The 19932-nt window shown below is 39.3% G+C and overlaps 2 non-coding genes across 2 annotated transcripts; both read right to left on the bottom strand.

Moving 5' to 3' along the window:
- Nucleotides 1-1996: 1996 nt before the first annotated feature.
- Nucleotides 1997-2105, bottom strand: LOC120110949. Its single transcript, XR_005512071.1, has one exon. It is a non-coding gene; the product is annotated as a small nucleolar RNA R71 (small nucleolar RNA).
- A 9573-nt stretch (nucleotides 2106-11678) lies between these two features.
- On the bottom strand, nucleotides 11679-11787 carry LOC120110948. The gene has a single exon (XR_005512070.1). It is a non-coding gene; the product is annotated as a small nucleolar RNA R71 (small nucleolar RNA).
- Nucleotides 11788-19932: the final 8145 nt, after the last annotated feature.

Below are 19932 nucleotides of genomic sequence, written 5' to 3'. Positions count from 1 at the left end.
CAATTATTTGATTCATCGTTGACGTTCTAAGGCACGTTGAATGCTTAAAAAGAGAATTCATATTATCAAGAACATACTCAATAATTAAATTTTATCTGCTTATAATTTTTAAAAGAAAACAAAAGAATCATAGAATTTATGGCATGAACTTGATATTATTAAAGGAGATTCTGGATCCCTACACCATTTTAATCTATCCAAACTTCGACTCTCTATTTACTGGTTTATTTTCTATTTGCAAACCATCATCTTAATCCACAAGTTTATTGAATCAATTAATCTGAAATTAAGCTAATAATCCATAGATCGTTCCCTGAGGAATCGACCTCGGACTTCCGAGTTATACTACTTGTGCGATTCTCCTGCACTTGGGAGAACAGTTTTATTTTTGCACCAAGTTTTTGGCGCCGTTGCCGGAGAACGGCTGAGTTATTAGTATAATTTTAGATTTAATTTTTACCTTAGTAGTTAGTATTTTTCTTTTGAAAAAAAAAAATTGCATCTTTACTACTATTTTTAATTCCCTGCACAGTTTGCATCAAACTCTGATATCATAGAAATTAGCCGTCTGATTTGACTCAAATTTGGTCAGCTAGTGCAAGACACATTGTTAGATAATCTGAACGGTCTGATTCTATTTTTTTTTAGAATCAGAATTTTATTGTTATCATATCTCATCAAACCCTTGTTGCTAATTAAAAATTTTTGAAAGAAAAACTTTAAGAAAAGATCAAGGGTGATTATTCAAAAATAAAAAAAAAGAGGGAAAACCTAAAATTTCAAATTTCAAATTTCAAATTTCAGACTACAACTCATAAAATTTAAAAAAAAAGAAAGAAATAATTTGCTTGATCACCTATTCAATGAAATTTAATGTCATGCCATAAAATATTTAAAAAAAAAATCTCTTGATTGTTGCATATAGTGTAAGGCATCAACATAAAATATTCTAAGGGCTGAACCTATTTAAAAAGATAAGGTCGGGATTTCATCACTCGTCCTTAGCCCAAAAATCACCCCAGTGCATAAATGTCCCAAGCTTAACTAAAATCAACTAGACGTTGGCCCCTAAGGACATTCGAGCTCAATAGGACGAAGACCACCGAAAGTTGCACCAATTTCGCTCTGTGGCTTAGTTGATGTCTAGGCAAGCTTTGTCCCTATAAGGGAGACAATTCATCTGTTCGAGGCAAGTGGATTTTAAGTGGGACCTTTGCGAACGCATCGTGACCCCTCCACTTACCTGGGAGCTTACCTGGTCAACTCGGTTCATTAGACCGGATTGGAGGCTTAGGTGCCCTCTTCAAACCAGTTAGGAGCTGTCTAGAAATTTAAGAAAAACATTAGAAATTGAGGTGTAATGTTTTGTTGCATGTTTGATTGTGAATAGGATTTTTGTTTTAGGATGTCGTTTTAGGATATCTTTAGTTGGTACTTATATTAAAAAAAAAAAAAAAAAAGAGGAAAATATTTTGCATGTTAAAGTGGAATAGGGACGACACCGGTCGATTAAGTCGTACAACTTTAGATCATCCCTTAGGACATACCTCTGAAATTCCTTCTCAATATCTCACACCTTGTGAGATGGCTGATTTAAATGAAGATGCGGGGAGTCACCACAATCGAGAACGAGAACCCCATGTTATGACTCTAAGACAATACCTACAACCAGCTAGGACTAGTCAGCCTTCATGCATAATTTTTCCTGATAATGTAGGACATTTTGATATCAAACCCGGGGTAATTCAATTGCTGCCCAAGTTTCATGGGTTAGAGTCCGAAAGTCCGTATCTTCATTTAAAGGATTTTGAAGAATTGAGCATTACATTTAGAGTGCCGAACGTCACCGAGGATGTCCTCAAGTTGACATTGTTCCCTTTCTCTCTAAAGGATAAGGCCAAAACATGGCTAAACTCGTTGCGACCTAGATCAATAAGAAATTGGCAAGATATGCAGAGAGAATTTTTAAAGAAGTTCTTCCCCACACAAAGGACCAACTTTTTGAAAAGACATATCAGCAATTTCCAACAAAAAGATAATGAAACATTTTATGAATGTTGGGAAAGATTTAAAGACCTTCTTCTCTCATGCCCTCATCACGGATTCGAAACTTGGAGAACCATTAGCTTCTTTTATGAAGGTTTATCTCCACAGTTGAAACAGTTTGTAGAGACCATGTGCAATGGTAGATTTTTAGAAAAACAACCTGATGAGGCATGGGAGTATTTGGATTCCCTTGCTGAGACTGCCCAACTTTGGGATAACGGGGATAGAAACAACAAGTCTTTGCCTAAGCCTACTAGCTCTGTACAGGGAGGCCTTTACAACCTCAGAACTGATGATGATCTTCACGCTAAAATGGCAGCCCTCACTAGGAAGGTAGAAGAAATTGAGCTTAGAAAGGTTGAGCCTGTCAAGACTATAGAGCTTAGAAACGAGTGTTGTGGTATCTGCGATATGTCGGGTCATACTACTACAGATTGTCCCACCATACCGGCATTCAAAGAAGTCTTGCACGATCAAGCAAATGCTATGAACTCCTACCAAAAGCCTTATAACGATCCATACTCGAATACCTATAACCCTGGTTGGAAGAATCATCCAAACTTTAGGTGGAGAAACGATCATCCTCAACAGTCACACCATTCAGCTCCTCCACCTGCACATCCTACTTTTGCATCACCACCCTCTCAAAAGCCAAATATCGAGGATACCTTGCAATCCATACAAACTTTTCTACAAGGTCAAGCTAATATCAATGCTCAAAATACTCGAAATTTTGAAGACATAAGGAACCAATTGTCAATGTTGACTACCGTCCTAAGTACCCAAGAGAAGGGTAAGCTTCCAGCTCAACCCCAACCAAACCCACAAATGCACGGTAGTAATAATACGGCTCCTTCTAGATCGCATACGGAGCATGCAAAGAGCATCATGACTTTGCGTAATGGGAAAGTCATTGATCAAACTGTCCAATTGAGACCGCAAGTCACTTCTAATTCTGATGCTCCCAAAGTCGATGAAAGGGACAAAGAAGAAGTTGAGGTCCCAACTTCTACTAAGAAAGTTGAATGTCCTTTTCCTCCACCTTTTCCACAACGGTTAAAGCCGTTGCAAAAGCTCGAACCTAACTCTGAAATTCTTGAGCTTTTTAAACAAGTAAAAATCAATATACCTCTTCTTGATGCAATCAAACAAGTACCCTCATATGCCAAATTTTTGAAGGACTTGTGTACCGTCAAGCGCCGATTAAATGTTAAGAAGAAGGCATTTTTAACTGAAAATGTGAGTGCTATTTTGCAGCACAACATTCTCCCTAAATATAAAGATCCAGATTGCCCAACCATCTCATGCATCATAGGTGACTTTAGGATAGAGCGAGCATTGTTAGATTTAGGGGCGAGTGTGAATTTGTTGCCATATTCTGTCTATGAGCAACTTGGTTTAGGTGAGTTGAAGCCAACCTCCGTCACTTTGCAATTAGCTGACAGATCAGTTAAAATTCCAAGGGGGATTATCGAGGATGTATTAGTCCAAGTAGACAAGTTCTACTTTCCTGTAGATTTTATTGTATTGGACACACATCCGGCTTCGAACTCACAATCTCAGATTCCGGTCATTTTAGGACGTCCATTCCTTGCGACTTCTAATGCATTAATTAATTGTAGGAATGGCGTCATGAAGCTTTCTTTTGGTAACATGACCTTAGAACTGAATATTTTTAATGTGTGCAAACAACCCAATGATTTCGAAGAGAGTAAGGAGGTTGATTGGGTTGAAACCATCGCAGAAGAATATTTGTTAGCTAAAGCAATTAAAGACCCATCCGATGATAGCTTAATTGATCAATGTCTTAATGGAACTAATGATGATGATTTGTCAGTCACACCTATTGTGGATAATCTGGATATTAAGATGGTCACTAGGTGGAGACCGAAAGTAGGAGAATTTGAGAGGTTGTCGCCTCAAGAGGCGAAAATAGTACCATCCCATGAGCAAGCACCCAAGCTCGAATTAAAACCCTTACCAAAGGAACTTAAGTATGCCTTTCTTGGACTTAATGACACTTTTCCTGTAATTATCTCGTCTGGACTTGATCATATCCAAGAAAGAAAATTACTTGGTGTTCTAAAAAATCATAAGGGAGCCTTAGGGTGGTCTATTGCCGACTTGAAGGGAATTAGCCCCTTAATTTGCACGCACCGGATATATTTGGAGGACAATGCCAAAACCACAAGGCAAATGCAACGAAGGTTAAATCCTACAATGAGAGATGTGGTTAAGGCAGAAGTCCTCAAGTTGCTTGACGTGGGTATTATTTACCCAATTTCTGACAGCAAGTGGGTAAGCCCTACTCAAGTCGTTCCTAAGAAATCGGGTTTGACGGTAGTAGAAAATGAACAAGGTGAACTAGTTCCAACTCGTGTCCCGACGAGTTGGCGCATGTGTGTTGACTACCGAAAGCTGAATTTGGTCACACGAAAGGATCACTTTCCTCTACCCTTCCTAGACCAAGTATTGGAGAGGGTTGCAGGGCATGATTTCTATTGTTTTCTCGATGGCTATTCGGGATATTATCAAATTGAAATTTCACCAGAAGATCAAGAGAAGACTACCTTCACTTGTCCTTTTGGCACATTTGGTTTCCGACGAATGCCATTTGGGTTGTGTAATGCACCTGCAACATTCCAAAGATGCATTCTCAGCATCTTTGAAGACATGAACGAGAAATTTTTGAAAGTGTTCATGGACGATTTCTCCATTTTTGGCGACTCATTTGATGATTGCCTGTCACATTTACAAGCAGTCTTAGCTCGATGTATAGAAAAGAATTTGATACTGAATTGGGAGAAATGTCACTTCATGGTGCCAAAGGAAATTGTCTTAGGACATATTGTTTCATCGAAGGGCATGGAAGTAGATAGAGCTAAGACTGATTTAATTGCTAAGCTACCTGCACCCAAGACGGTTAGAGATATTAGATCATTTTTGGGTCACGCCGGATTTTATAGGAGGTTCATCAAGGACTTTAGTGTCGTAGCTCGACCATTATGTAACCTCCTATCCCTTGATACATCGTTCAATTGGACTGAAACTTGCCAAGATGCATTCGAGAAGTTAAAGTCTATGCTTAGCACTGCACCCATCGTTCGACCACCCGATTGGTCATTACCTTTTGAGATTATGTGCGACGCTAGCGACTATGCGATAGGAGCTGTCCTAGGACAACGCAAGGATAATAAGCCATATGTCATTTACTATGCAAGCAAAACCATAAACGATGCTCAAATGAATTACACTACCACCGGGAAGGAATTGCTTGCAGTAGTATTTGCCTTAGATAAATTTCGCTCTTATATCCTTGGTGCTCCTATTGTTATCTTCACGGACCATGCGGCACTAAAATATTTGTTGGATAAGAAAGAAGCCAAACCACGCTTAATACGATGGATACTTCTACTCCAAGAATTTGACATCACTATCAAAGATAAAAAAGGAGTAGAGAATGTGGTTGCTGACCATTTATCACGATTAGTTTTTCATGATTCAGTGCCACAGTTTTCCATCAAGGACTCATTCCCTGAAAAGTAGTTGTTTGCACTTTCTAGTATACCATGGTATGCAGATATTGTAAATTTTCTTGTTACAAGCCGGATGCCGGAGCATTGGGGGTCGACAGATAGAAAAATTTTCTTGCGCGAAGTAAAGAATTATTACTATGACGAACCCTATTTATTTAAATATTGCAATGATCAAATCTTTAGACGATGCATACCGGATCATGATATACAAAGCGTACTCTCTTTCTGCCATACTGATGCTTGTGGTGGACACTTTGCCTCTAAGAAAACTGTTGCAAAGGTCTTGCAATGTGGTTTCTATTGGCCTACTATGTTCAAAGATGCCCACGAGTTCTGCAGAACATGTGATCCATGTCAACGTATTGGAAGTCTAACTCGGAGGAAAATGATGCCTCTTCAACCCATTACTATTATCGAAATTTTCGATTGTTGGGGCATCGATTTTATGGGCCCATTCCCACCATCTTTTGGATATGAGTACATTTTAGTCGGTGTCGAATATGTGTCCAAATGGGTAGAAGCTGTTGCTTGTAAGACCAATGATCACAAACCTGTCCTGAAGTTTTTAAAAGAAAATATTTTTTCACGATTTAGGATGACTAAAATCATAATTAGTGACGGTGGAAAACACTTTTGTAATAAGCCTTTCGAAACCTTATTGAAAAAATATGGTGTCACCCATAGAATTGCTACCCCATATCATCCGCAAACCAGTGGCCAGGTAGAGTTAGCCAATCGAGAGATCAAATATATTTTAGAGAAAACGGTAAATCCATCACGAAAAGATTGGTCCTTAAAACTATCAGATGCATTATGGGCCTATCGGACTGCATACAAAACCATTCTTGGCATGTCTCCCTACCGGCTAGTTTACGGAAAAGCATGTCATCTGCCTGTAGAAATAGAGCATAAATCGTATTGGGCAATTAGAAAATTGAATTTTGATTTACATAATGCCGGTCTAGCTAGAAAATTACAATTGAACGAGCTTAATGAGATTCGCAGAGATGCTTATGATAATGCTAAAATTTGCAAAGAACGAATGAAGATCTTACATGATAAATCAATTTTGAAAAAATCTTTTGAACCTTTATAAAAAGTTCTTTTATATGATTCCCGCTTACATCTGTTTCCTGGTAAGTTGCGATCAAGATGGACAGGTCCCTACATCATAAAAACTGTTTTTCCATATGGGGCGGTAGAGATTGAGAATCCACGGGATGGTAGAATTTTTAAGGTAAATGGACACAGACTTAAACCTTTTCTTGAGAATTTTGCAGATAAAGAAGACTCCTTTTTCTTGGGGGAGCCTTCTTATGACTGAACATGAAGGCAAAGGTATGTGTATATTAGTTAGGATTATTTTTCTAGTTTTGTAGGTTTTATTTTCTGGATATCAACAGCTCAAGGTATTCCTCTTCTCTTCAATATTATTTTCTCTACTGTCTTTCATTATAGCTTTCTTGTATCTATTACATTGAGGACAATGCAATGTTTAAGTTGGGGGGAGGGAAGTATTTTGAAAAAAATAATAATAATAATAATAATAATAATTGCATTCTTTTCTAAGCAAATGCACATGTATTTTCATATTGAGTTTGTGCAACTATTAAGGCAAGGAATACATGCGTACTATGACTGATCAGAGACCTATTATTAGATCTCCGCACATGTATTTAATGATTATAGGAAGGCCTCAGGAGTTCACATTTGTTTAATGCATTTTTATTAAGCCATATCTGTAAAAGAAGTACGAGTATCCTTGTCCGTACTATAAGGTTCTTGATTTGGTTTTCACATAAAGATAGAGATTGAATACCCCGGCTAGATCATCTAAGTGCCTTATGTTCCGACCTTGGTTGACCTATAGTCACGTTGCAGTCACATTATATGGTTCAGTTTACCTTCTCTATCTTAAAAAAAAAAAAAATTAAAATAAATAAATAAATAAATGAGGAGATGACAAGTCTAACCTCGTGGCGTAGTCTGGTTCGAGTAATTAAGCCCGAGGGGTGTTTCACCTAATGCCTTGAGCCAACTGGATCAGGAGTCATTGGCCGAAAACTCGCTACATGGACCTTGCTAGAGCCTAAGGGGGTTGGACTATTGTAATCACCATTGGTAAAAAAAAAAAAAAGAAAAAAAAAAGCATGAATAGGGTTGGTTGGGCTGAACCCAGTGACATGTGGTAATGGCTGGTTTGACTCCATTGTATTGGACCTTTGTGTACTTTGGATATTTAGTTGGGATTGATAACTCCTTCTTTTTATGCGAACTATTCTTGACAATTTTAGACAACATGAGATATTCCGAAAATTTGATGGATCAGGCCCTAATAAACTGTAGTAAACACTTGTGAACTCGAGTAGTACACCTAAAATTCAAAAGGTATCATGTTGTGGTGGAGGTATTAGTACTCTGAAAAAGTCATACTATTTTATGCACACTACACTTTCATATTTCCCCTTGCTTTAATAGTTGCCATGCTTGAAAATATATATTAATTACATGGGTATTGCTTTCATATCATTCATGATGTTTGTGGGTAACATCCTTGAAAACCCTCACGAGACAACACTCGTCCACTAGGGTAACCTAGGGGTTTAACGGCTTGTTGCACGTGCTAAGTGCAATCGTGATGCCCTACGAAAGTGGGTACATATCTTAGTTTTATGTCTTTAGCTTTAATAAAAAGTCAAAGAATTGACCAACACTTTTTTGTACTCTCATGTTATTATTTACTCTGAATTGCTAGAGACTAGCAATAAGCTAGTTGGGGGGTATGATGAGAGCACAAAAGTGCGTTATACACGTTGCTTAAATTAATTTTATTGCTAACAAATAATGATAAAAAGGCTGCATTAATTTTATATTTTATTTGGCACAGATTATCGTAAATCAGAGTTTAAATGTGCATTTGGTTGACTTCAAGCCTGATTACACTGGAATAGAATTGAACCTGGTCGAGCACACTTGCACCCGAGGGACACATGGCAGCCATCCGGAGGCAGCACAAGATGGATCCACTAAGGGTCTAATTTCATCATCCGGGAGGATCCAAAAGCCCGCAACGGATCTGTGATTTGATCTCCCGCAACCCCTCATCCAGATCCCGCGATCAAGGCCCTCATCTTCCGCCCGTTTAAGGCGCTTCCCAGCTTCCTCCTTCCGCTTGCGACCCTGTATCCCAGCACCCCATCTCCACCACGTCCGCTCACCCTGCGCCTCACACGCTCCAGCTCCAGCTACCGCGATCGCGATCCGTCCCAGGTAGCCGTGAAACGTCCCAGCCATCCGCTCATCCCAAGCGTGAACCATGGCATCCGCAATCAGCGTCCAAAGATCCGTCCGCCTCCTCCACAGCATCCCGTGAATGGTCCCAGCCAGCCATGAAGCGTCCCAAGCGTCCGCGGCTTCATTTCTCCGCAATATCCCAGCCGTTAGCGAGCGTTTCCGCATCCCAGCATCCCGATCAACGCCCCTTCTTCCGCCCGTTTCACACGCCTCCCAGCATTCGAAGATCCTGCCGCAGCTCTCATCCATTTGAATCTCCCAGACCTCAGCCTCCCTTGCACGATCCTCGGCGTCCGTTCTCAACGCCGGATCCGCCCGCAATCTCCTCCACGCGCGATCAGGGGAATCCTAGCTTGTCCATGGGCTCTGGGGCGATCTATATGAGGAGGCCTCTGATCCGAAAGGGGGAGCCGGGGATTTGAGGAAGAAAACAGGGGAGCCATTGAAGAAGAAAAGAGGAGCCGGGCTGCTGCAGTAGTAAGAAAAAGAAAAAAAAATAGAAAGAAACAGGGGATGCCCTGTTTCTGTTATTAAAAAAAAAAAAAAGAGTGAGAAAGAGAGAGGAAGATGATGAGCTAAAATCCTTGGTGATGGGTGAAGGAGGATCCTTTGGTGTACCGAGTTCATGATGTAAATTCTAATCCTTTGCTTTATACGATTTATCTTTTGATTATGTTATGATTCTCATATGTTGAAAATTCTTTTATAATTTATGCTTATTGATACATGTCTTCCTCAATTATTTGATTCATCGTTGACGTTCTAAGGCACGTTGAATGCTTAAAAAGAGAATTCATATTATCAAGAACATACTCAATAATTAAATTTTATCTGCTTATAATTTTTAAAAGAAAACAAAAGAATCATAGAATTTATGGCATGAACTTGATATTATTAAAGGAGATTCTGGATCCCTACACCATTTTAATCTATCCAAACTTCGACTCTCTATTTACTGGTTTATTTTCTATTTGCAAACCATCATCTTAATCCACAAGTTTATTGAATCAATTAATCTGAAATTAAGCTAATAATCCATAGATCGTTCCCTGAGGAATCGACCTCGGACTTCCGAGTTATACTACTTGTACGATTCTCCTGCACTTGGGAGAACAGTTTTATTTTTGCACCAAGTTTTTGGCGCCGTTGCCGGAGAACGGCTGAGTTATTAGTATAATTTTAGATTTAATTTTTACCTTAGTAGTTAGTATTTTTCTTTTGAAAAAAAAAAATTGCATCTTTACTACTATTTTTAATTCCCTGCACAGTTTGCATCAAACTCTGATATCATAGAAATTAGCCGTCTGATTTGACTCAAATTTGGTCAGCTAGTGCAAGACACATTGCTAGATAATCTGAACGGTCTGATTGACATTCTAACATTTTTAAGACCATCCGATTAATACGAAACCTTGCTGCTTTCTACTTTAAATTTTCTACATTTATTTTTTTTAGAATCAGAATTTTATTGTTATCATATCTCATCAAACCCTTGTTGCTAATTAAAAATTTTTGAAAGAAAAACTTTAAGAAAAGATCAAGGGTGATTATTCAAAAATAAAAAAAAGAGGGAAAACCTAAAATTTCAAATTTCAAATTTCAAATTTCAGACTACAACTCATAAAATTTAAAAAAAAAGAAAGAAATAATTTGCTTGATCACCTATTCAATGAAATTTAATGTCATGCCATAAAATATTTAAAAAAAAAATCTCTTGATTGTTGCATATAGTGTAAGGCATCAACATAAAATATTCTAAGGGCTGAACCTATTTAAAAAGATAAGGTCGGGATTTCATCACTCGTCCTTAGCCCAAAAATCACCCCAGTGCATAAATGTCCCAAGCTTAACTAAAATCAACTAGACGTTGGCCCCTAAGGACATTCGAGCTCAATAGGACGAAGACCACCGAAAGTTGCACCAATTTCGCTCTGTGGCTTAGTTGATGTCTAGGCAAGCTTTGTCCCTATAAGGGAGACAGTTCATCTGTTCGAGGCAAGTGGATTTTAAGTGGGACCTTTGCGAACGCATCGTGACCCCTCCACTTACCTGGGAGCTTACCTGGTCAACTCGGTTCATTAGACCGGATTGGAGGCTTAGGTGCCCTCTTCAAACCAGTTAGGAGCTGTCTAGAAATTTAAAAAAAACATTAGAAATTGAGGTGTAATGTTTTGTTGCATGTTTGATTGTGAATAGGATTTTTGTTTTAGGATGTCGTTTTAGGATATCTTTAGTTGGTACTTATATTAAAAAAAAAAAAAAAAAAGAGGGAAATATTTTGCATGTTAAAGTGGAATAGGGACGACACCGGTCGATTAAGTCGTACAACTTTAGATCATCCCTTAGGACATACCTCTGAAATTCCTTCTCAATATCTCACACCTTGTGAGATGGCTGATTTAAATGAAGATGCGGGGAGTCACCACAATCGAGAACGAGAACCCCATGTTATGACTCTAAGACAATACCTACAACCAGCTAGGACTAGTCAGCCTTCATGCATAATTTTTCCTGATAATGTAGGACATTTTGATATCAAACCCGGGGTAATTCAATTGCTGCCCAAGTTTCATGGGTTAGAGTCCGAAAGTCCGTATCTTCATTTAAAGGATTTTGAAGAATTGAGCATTACATTTAGAGTGCCGAACGTCACCGAGGATGTCCTCAAGTTGACATTGTTCCCTTTCTCTCTAAAGGATAAGGCCAAAACATGGCTAAACTCGTTGCGACCTAGATCAATAAGAAATTGGCAAGATATGCAGAGAGAATTTTTAAAGAAGTTCTTCCCCACACAAAGGACCAACTTTTTGAAAAGACATATCAGCAATTTCCAACAAAAAGATAATGAAACATTTTATGAATGTTGGGAAAGATTTAAAGACCTTCTTCTCTCATGCCCTCATCACGGATTCGAAACTTGGAGAACCATTAGCTTCTTTCATGAAGGTTTATCTCCACAGTTGAAACAGTTTGTAGAGACCATGTGCAATGGTAGATTTTTAGAAAAACAACCTGATGAGGCATGGGAGTATTTGGATTCCCTTGCTGAGACTGCCCAACTTTGGGATAACGGGGATAGAAACAACAAGTCTTTGCCTAAGCCTACTAGCTCTGTACAGGGAGGCCTTTACAACCTCAGAACTGATGATGATCTTCACGCTAAAATGGCAGCCCTCACTAGGAAGGTAGAAGAAATTGAGCTTAGGAAGGTTGAGCCTGTCAAGACTATAGAGCTTAGAAACGAGTGTTGTGGTATCTGCGATATGTCGGGTCATACTACTACAGATTGTCCCACCATACCGGCATTCAAAGAAGTCTTGCACGATCAAGCAAATGCTATGAACTCCTACCAAAAGCCTTATAACGATCCATACTCGAATACCTATAACCCTGGTTGGAAGAATCATCCAAACTTTAGGTGGAGAAACGATCATCCTCAACAGTCACACCATTCAGCTCCTCCACCTGCACATCCTACTTTTGCATCACCACCCTCTCAAAAGCCAAATATCGAGGATACCTTGCAATCCATACAAACTTTTCTACAAGGTCAAGCTAATATCAATGCTCAAAATACTCGAAATTTTGAAGACATAAGGAACCAATTGTCAATGTTGACTACCGTCCTAAGTACCCAAGAGAAGGGTAAGCTTCCAGCTCAACCCCAACCTAACCCACAAATGCACGGTAGTAATAATACGGCTCCTTCTAGATCGCATACGGAGCATGCAAAGAGCATCATGACTTTGCGTAATGGGAAAGTCATTGATCAAACTGTCCAATTGAGACCGCAAGTCACTTCTAATTCTGATGCTCCCAAAGTCGATGAAAGGGACAAAGAAGAAGTTGAGGTCCCAACTTCTACTAAGAAAGTTGAATGTCCTTTTCCTCCACCTTTTCCACAACGGTTAAAGCCGTTGCAAAAGCTCGAACCTAACTCTGAAATTCTTGAGCTTTTTAAACAAGTAAAAATCAATATACCTCTTCTTGATGCAATCAAACAAGTACCCTCATATGCCAAATTTTTGAAGGACTTGTGTACCGTCAAGCGCCGATTAAATGTTAAGAAGAAGGCATTTTTAACTGAAAATGTGAGTGCTATTTTGCAGCACAACATTCTCCCTAAATATAAAGATCCAGGTTGCCCAACCATCTCATGCATCATAGGTGACTTTAGGATAGAGCGAGCATTGTTAGATTTAGGGGCGAGTGTGAATTTGTTGCCATATTCTGTCTATGAGCAACTTGGTTTAGGTGAGTTGAAGCCAACCTCCGTCACTTTGCAATTAGCTGACAGATCAGTTAAAATTCCAAGGGGGATTATCGAGGATGTATTAGTCCAAGTAGACAAGTTCTACTTTCCTGTAGATTTTATTGTATTGGACACACATCCGGCTTCGAACTCACAATCTCAGATTCCGGTCATTTTAGGACGTCCATTCCTTGCGACTTCTAATGCATTAATTAATTGTAGGAATGGCGTCATGAAGCTTTCTTTTGGTAACATGACCTTAGAACTGAATATTTTTAATGTGTGCAAACAACCCAATGATTTCGAAGAGAGTAAGGAGGTTGATTGGGTTGAAACCATCGCAGAAGAATATTTGTTAGCTAAAGCAATTAAAGACCCATCCGATGATAGCTTAATTGATCAATGTCTTAATGGAACTAATGATGATGATTTGTCAGTCACACCTATTGTGGATAATCTGGATATTAAGATGGTCACTAGGTGGAGACCGAAAGTAGGAGAATTTGAGAGGTTGTCGCCTCAAGAGGCGAAAATAGTACCATCCCATGAGCAAGCACCCAAGCTCGAATTAAAACCCTTACCAAAGGAACTTAAGTATGCCTTTCTTGGACTTAATGACACTTTTCCTGTAATTATCTCGTCTGGACTTGATCATATCCAAGAAAGAAAATTACTTGGTGTTCTAAAAAATCATAAGGGAGCCTTAGGGTGGTCTATTGCCGACTTGAAGGGAATTAGCCCCTTAATTTGCACGCACCGGATATATTTGGAGGACAATGCCAAAACCACAAGGCAAATGCAACGAAGGTTAAATCCTACAATGAGAGATGTGGTTAAGGCAGAAGTCCTCAAGTTGCTTGACGTGGGTATTATTTACCCAATTTCTGACAGCAAGTGGGTAAGCCCTACTCAAGTCGTTCCTAAGAAATCGGGTTTGACGGTAGTAGAAAATGAACAAGGTGAACTAGTTCCAACTCGTGTCCCGACGAGTTGGCGCATGTGTGTTGACTACCGAAAGCTGAATTTGGTCACACGAAAGGATCACTTTCCTCTACCCTTCCTAGACCAAGTATTGGAGAGGGTTGCAGGGCATGATTTCTATTGTTTTCTCGATGGCTATTCGGGATATTATCAAATTGAAATTTCACCAGAAGATCAAGAGAAGACTACCTTCACTTGTCCTTTTGGCACATTTGGTTTCCGACGAATGCCATTTGGGTTGTGTAATGCACCTGCAACATTCCAAAGATGCATTCTCAGCATCTTTGAAGACATGAACGAGAAATTTTTGAAAGTGTTCATGGACGATTTCTCCATTTTTGGCGACTCATTTGATGATTGCCTGTCACATTTACAAGCAGTCTTAGCTCGATGTATAGAAAAGAATTTGATACTGAATTGGGAGAAATGTCACTTCATGGTGCTAAAGGAAATTGTCTTAGGACATATTGTTTCATCGAAGGGCATGGAAGTAGATAGAGCTAAGACTGATTTAATTGCTAAGCTACCTGCACCCAAGACGGTTAGAGATATTAGATCATTTTTGGGTCACGCCGGATTTTATAGGAGGTTCATCAAGGACTTTAGTGTCGTAGCTCGACCATTATGTAACCTCCTATCCCTTGATACATCGTTCAATTGGACTGAAACTTGCCAAGATGCATTCGAGAAGTTAAAGTCTATGCTTAGCACTGCACCCATCGTTCGACCACCCGATTGGTCATTACCTTTTGAGATTATGTGCGACGCTAGCGACTATGCGATAGGAGCTGTCCTAGGACAACGCAAGGATAATAAGCCATATGTCATTTACTATGCAAGCAAAACCTTAAACGATGCTCAAATGAATTACACTACCACCGGGAAGGAATTGCTTGCAGTAGTATTTGCCTTAGATAAATTTCGCTCTTATATCCTTGGTGCTCCTATTGTTATCTTCACGGACCATGCGGCACTAAAATATTTGTTGGATAAGAAAGAAGCCAAACCACGCTTAATACGATGGATACTTCTACTCCAAGAATTTGACATCACTATCAAAGATAAAAAAGGAGTAGAGAATGTGGTTGCTGACCATTTATCACGATTAGTTTTTCATGATTCAGTGCCACAGTTTTCCATCAAGGACTCATTCCCTGAAAAGCAGTTGTTTGCACTTTCTAGTATACTATGGTATGCAGATATTGTAAATTTTCTTGTTACAAGCCGGATGCCGGAGCATTGGGGGTCGACAGATAGAAAAATTTTCTTGCGCGAAGTAAAGAATTATTACTATGACGAACCCTATTTATTTAAATATTGCAATGATCAAATCTTTAGACGATGCACACCGGATCATGATATACAAAGCGTACTCTCTTTCTGCCATACTGATGCTTGTGGTGGACACTTTGCCTCTAAGAAAACTGTTGCAAAGGTCTTGCAATGTGGTTTCTATTGGCCTACTATGTTCAAAGATGCCCACGAGTTCTGCAGAACATGTGATCCATGTCAACATATTGGAAGTCTAACTCGGAGGCAAATGATGCCTCTTCAACCCATTACTATTATCGAAATTTTCGATTGTTGGGGCATCGATTTTATGGGCCCATTCCCACCATCTTTTGGATATGAGTACATTTTAGTCGGTGTCGAATATGTGTCCAAATGGGTAGAAGCTGTTGCTTGTAAGACCAATGATCACAAACCTGTCCTGAAGTTTTTAAAAGAAAATATTTTTTCACGATTTAGGATGACTAAAATCATAATTAGTGACGGTGGAAAACACTTTTGTAATAAGCCTTTCGAAACCTTATTGAAAAAATATGGTGTCACCCATAGAATTGCTACCCCATATCATCCGCAAACCAGTGGCCAGGTAGAGTTAGCCAATCGGGAGATCAAACATATTTTAGAGAAAACGGTAAATCCATCACGAAAAGATTGGTCCTTAAAACTATCAGATGCATTATGGGCCTATCGGACTGCATACAAAACCATTCTTGGCATGTCTCCCTACCGGCTAGTTTACGGAAAAGCATGTCATCTGCCTGTAGAAATAGAGCATAAATCGTATTGGGCAATTAGAAAATTAAATTTTGATTTACATAATGCCGGTCTAGCTAGAAAATTACAATTGAACGAGCTTAATGAGATTCGCAGAGATGCTTATGATAATGCTAAAATTTGCAAAGAACGAATGAAGATCTTACATGATAAATCAATTTTGAAAAAATCTTTTGAACCTTTATAAAAAGTTCTTTTATATGATTCCCGCTTACATCTGTTTCCTGGTAAGTTGCGATCAAGATGGACAGGTCCCTACATCATAAAAACTGTTTTTCCATATGGGGCGGTAGAGATTGAGAATCCACGGGATGGTAGAATTTTTAAGGTAAATGGACACAGACTTAAACCTTTTCTTGAGAATTTTGCAGATAAAGAAGACTCCTTTTTCTTGGGGGAGCCTTCTTATGACTGAACATGAAGGCAAAGGTATGTGTATATTAGTTAGGATTATTTTTCTAGTTTTGTAGGTTTTATTTTCTGGATATCAACAGCTCAAGGTATTCCTCTTCTCTTCAATATTATTTTCTCTACTGTCTTTCATTATAGCTTTCTTGTATCTATTACATTGAGGACAATGCAATGTTTAAGTTGGGGGGAGGGAAGTATTTTGAAAAAAATAATAATAATAATAATAATAATAATTGCATTCTTTTCTAAGCAAATGCACATGTATTTTCATATTGAGTTTGTGCAACTATTAAGGCAAGGAATACATGCGTACTATGACTGATCAGAGACCTATTATTAGATCTCCGCACATGTATTTAATGATTATAGGAAGGCCTCAGGAGTTCACATTTGTTTAATGCATTTTTATTAAGCCATATCTGTAAAAGAAGTACGAGTATCCTTGTCCGTGCTATAAGGTTCTTGATTTGGTTTTCACATAAAGATAGAGATTGAATACCCCGGCTAGATCATCTAAGTGCCTTATGTTCCGACCTTGGTTGACCTATAGTCACGTTGCAGTCACATTATATGGTTCAGTTTACCTTCTCTATCTTAAAAAAAAAAAAATTAAAATAAATAAATAAATAAATGAGGAGATGACAAGTCTAACCTCGTGGCGTAGTCTGGTTCGAGTAATTAAGCCCGAGGGGTGTTTCACCTAATGCCTTGAGCCAACTGGATCAGGAGTCATTGGCCGAAAACTCGCTACATGGACCTTGCTAGAGCCTAAGGGGGTTGGACTATTGTAATCACCATTGGTAAAAAAAAAAAAAAAGAAAAAAAAAAGCATGAATAGGGTTGGTTGGGCTGAACCCAGTGACATGTGGTAATGGCTGGTTTGACTCCATTGTATTGGACCTTTGTGTACTTTGGATATTTAGTTGGGATTGATAACTCCTTCTTTTTATGCGAACTATTCTTGACAATTTTAGACAACATGAGATATTCCGAAAATTTGATGGATCAGGCCCTAATAAACTGTAGTAAACACTTGTGAACTCGAGTAGTACACCTAAAATTCAAAAGGTATCATGTTGTGGTGGAGGTATTAGTACTCTGAAAAAGTCATACTATTTTATGCACACTACACTTTCATATTTCCCCTTGCTTTAATAGTTGCCATGCTTGAAAATATATATTAATTACATGGGTATTGCTTTCATATCATTCATGATGTTTGTGGGTAACATCCTTGAAAACCCTCACGAGACAACACTCGTCCACTAGGGTAACCTAGGGGTTTAACGGCTTGTTGCACGTGCTAAGTGCAATCGTGATGCCCTACGAAAGTGGGTACATATCTTAGTTTTATGTCTTTAGCTTTAATAAAAAGTCAAAGAATTGACCAACACTTTTTTGTACTCTCATGTTATTATTTACTCTGAATTGCTAGAGACTAGCAATAAGCTAGTTGGGGGGTATGATGAGAGCACAAAAGTGCGTTATACACGTTGCTTAAATTAATTTTATTGCTAACAAATAATGATAAAAAGGCTGCATTAATTTTATATTTTATTTGGCACAGATTATCGTAAATCAGAGTTTAAATGTGCATTTGGTTGACTTCAAGCCTGATTACACTGGAATAGAATTGAACCTGGTCGAGCACACTTGCACCCGAGGGACACATGGCAGCCATCCGGAGGCAGCACAAGATGGATCCACTAAGGGTCTAATTTCATCATCCGGGAGGATCCAAAAGCCCGCAACGGATCTGTGATTTGATCTCCCGCAACCCCTCATCCAGATCCCGCGATCAAGGCCCTCATCTTCCGCCCGTTTAAGGCGCTTCCCAGCTTCCTCCTTCCGCTTGCGACCCTGTATCCCAGCACCCCGTCTCCACCACGTCCGCTCACCCTGCGCCTCACACGCTCCAGCTCCAGCTACCGCGATCGCGATCCGTCCCAGGTAGCCGTGAAACGTCCCAGCCATCCGCTCATCCCGAGCGTGAACCATGGCATCCGCAATCAGCGTCCAAAGATCCGTCCGCCTCCTCTACAGCATCCCGTGAATGGTCCCAGCCAGCCGTGAAGCGTCCCAAGCGTCCGCGGCTTCATTTCTCCGCAATATCCCAGCCGTTAGCGAGCGTTTCCGCAACCCAGCATCCCGATCAACGCCCCTTCTTCCGCCCGTTTCACACGCCTCCCAGCATTCGAAGATCCTGCTGCAGCTCTCATCCATTTGAATCTCCCAGACCTCAGCCTCCCTTGCACGATCCTCGGCGTCCGTTCTCAACGCCGGATCCGCCCGCAATCTCCTCCACGCGCGATCAGGGGAATCCTAGCTTGTCCATGGGCTCTGGGGCGATCTATATGAGGAGGCCTCTGATCCAAAAGGGGGAGCCGGGGATTTGAGGAAGAAAACAGGGGAGCCATTGAAGAAGAAAAGAGGAGCCGGGCTGCTGCAGTAGTAAGAAAAAGAAAAAAAATAGAAAGAAACAGGGGATGCCCTGTTTCTGTTATTAAAAAAAAAAAAAAGAGTGAGAAAGAGAGAGGAAGATGATGAGCTAAAATCCTTGGTGATGGGTGAAGGAGGATCCTTTGGTGTACCGAGTTCATGATGTAAATTCTAATCCTTTGCTTTATACGATTTATCTTTTGATTATGTTATGATTCTCATATGTTGAAAATTCTTTTATAATTTATGCTTATTGATACATGTCTTCCTCAATTATTTGATTCATCGTTGACGTTCTAAGGCACGTTGAATGCTTAAAAAGAGAATTCATATTATCAAGAACATACTCAATAATTAAATTTTATCTGCTTATAATTTTTAAAAGAAAACAAAAGAATCATAGAATTTATTGCATGAACTTGATATTATTAAAGGAGATTCTGGATCCCTACACCATTTTAATCTATCCAAACTTCGACTCTCTATTTACTGGTTTATTTTCTATTTGCAAACCATCATCTTAATCCACAAGTTTATTGAATCAATTAATCTGAAATTAAGCTAATAATCCATAGATCATTCCCTGAGAAATCGACCTCGGACTTCCGAGTTATACTACTTGTGCGATTCTCCTGCACTTGGGAGAACAGTTTTATTTTTGCACCACTTCTCCCTCGATTTGGGAGAAGCTCGTGATGGCACGTCTAAACTGGTTCGTTCTTCCTATGGGAAAGTATTTTTTTAGGAATTCTTGTTGCATTTGATCCCAGGAACGAATCGAATCGGCTTCTAAAGAATTCAGCCATTGCTTAGCTCTGTCTTTAAGGGAGAAAGGGAATAATCTAAGTTTTAAAGCATCATTAGTGAAGTTCTGAATCTTGACAGTGGTGCAAATCTCAAGAAATTCAT

Source organism: Phoenix dactylifera, chromosome 5, assembly GCF_009389715.1.
Source record: "Phoenix dactylifera cultivar Barhee BC4 chromosome 5, palm_55x_up_171113_PBpolish2nd_filt_p, whole genome shotgun sequence".
NCBI lineage: Eukaryota > Viridiplantae > Streptophyta > Magnoliopsida > Arecales > Arecaceae > Phoenix > Phoenix dactylifera.
This window is presented reverse-complemented; position numbering and strand designations above follow the sequence as displayed.